Source organism: Rhagoletis pomonella, unplaced genomic scaffold (genome assembly GCF_013731165.1).
Source record: "Rhagoletis pomonella isolate Grant_MI unplaced genomic scaffold, Rhpom_1.0 Rhpom_scaffold_00002, whole genome shotgun sequence".
NCBI classification, from domain to species: Eukaryota; Metazoa; Arthropoda; class Insecta; order Diptera; family Tephritidae; genus Rhagoletis; species Rhagoletis pomonella.
The window spans coordinates 8,284,958-8,286,825 of NW_023458556.1; positions in this window are offsets into that span (position 1 = coordinate 8,284,958).

The window sequence follows — 1,868 nt, forward strand, 5'->3', positions numbered from 1 at the left end:
TATTCGGCAAAAATCCAGAAAATACTTTGTAAATTTTATTGTAATTTCAATAAAAATTGTGCTTTACAAATAATTTTATTTCAATGCAATTATTTGCAATTGAAAAACAATTATAGCTCATTAACTCAAATATTCCGCAGATGCCAATTAATTAGCAAACAATTGTGGTTAACCCTTTACAAATTTCTGTAAATGAATTTAAGGCGCACACATTTTAAATTGTTGCCCGCGGAGTTTATGTACATACATACATATTACAAATATTACACTTCGGGTGGCTCAACTACATATATGTATGTATATTAGGGTAGTCTTTAAAAATATCAACATATAAATTTTTTATGGGTATTCCTTCATCCACGAATTTATGGAAAAAAATTATTATGGATTTTAATATCACCAAAGAAAATTCAAAATTAAAAAAAAATATATTGGTATTGCTGCCAGGGTTTAAATAGAATTTTTTTTAATTTTTAATTGAAGTCTGATAAGTTTGACATATTATTGAAACTTAGTCATATAAATTCATAAATTCACTGCGTTTTAGCTTTTTAAAATCAAAATTTTGTCGAACTTCTCATATTAAAAAAAAAAATGTTTTTTTTTCAAAACCTGACAGCGACCCAATTTTTCTCTAATTTTTAAATTTTCGTGATTGTCTTTAGGTTGTACTTGGAACAAAATAATGGGGGTTCCCTATGATGTTGATATTTTAAGAACTACCCTTATCACATCTTTCTTACATATAAATGTTTATCATCCCTCCAATATAATCGCATATTTCAATTAACGGGCAATTATGTATAAAAGTTTTATCAGCTTTGTGACCGAATTTGGCGGTTAATGCCTTGAGTGAGGTGCGACAGCTAAATTTTGAAACAATTTGTTTTGTTTCTTGTGTCGGTGTTTTAAGCAATGGCAGCTGAAAGTTGTATAATTTTTTAGCGAGCAATAACTTTGAGTTCAAAGTGATGTGGAAAATAATGCCGAAAAGAGCAATAGACACTTAAAATCTGTATGTTATTATAGTCAGCGTCTTAATAAGCGCTATTGACTCAACTTTAATACTTGGTATGGGCTGTGTCTTTTTGTCTTAGTAAGGTTGATGTAAATAGTTGTACTACAACGGTGAATGACACTTTTCTTGCCTATATGTCGATAGAATAAAACGCTACATAGCTACATACGTAGCTTTCGAATAGAAGGGGCAAGCGAGTACTTCTTAAATTGCTGAATTGTCCACTCTCCTTTGCCCACTCTTTTCATGGATTTCTAAGAGAAACTGAGGTAAAGTTTCGAAACAAAATAAAAAACTAAAGCCTAAGATAAATGTTTAGGATATTACTACCTACTTTACTTAAAAAAAAAATAAATAATCGGGATTGCATCATTCCAAAGCGATATATTTTAGTAGCTCTTCAATAGTGATATTATTGAATTGAGCCAAATAACCATAAGAGGGCATATTTATGTACTAACAATGTATCAACTCACAAGAATGCATGTATATGCCATAGGGACATTTCTGATTCAAAATGAAAATTAAAAAAAAAAAATTTCGCTTACGTCTTTTTAGCGGTTAGTGCTCGATATACACACTTGCATACAGTGACTCAAACAATATTTGCCCAAGGTTTAACCAAAACCATATAAAACAATGTTTCAAACTTTATAAGAAATTTAAAAAAATTCAAAAAATTTTCAAAACTTCCAACTTTTCAACAAGAATTTTTGCGACTTCTTGGGTATGCAGTTTTTTTTAATCCATAAAATGTTCGTCTAATGAAGTGCAAGTTTCAAGCGGTGCTTTTTCTGACAGAATTTTTCACTTTTTTCCATATAGGCATGCATTTTTTATGAAATAAACT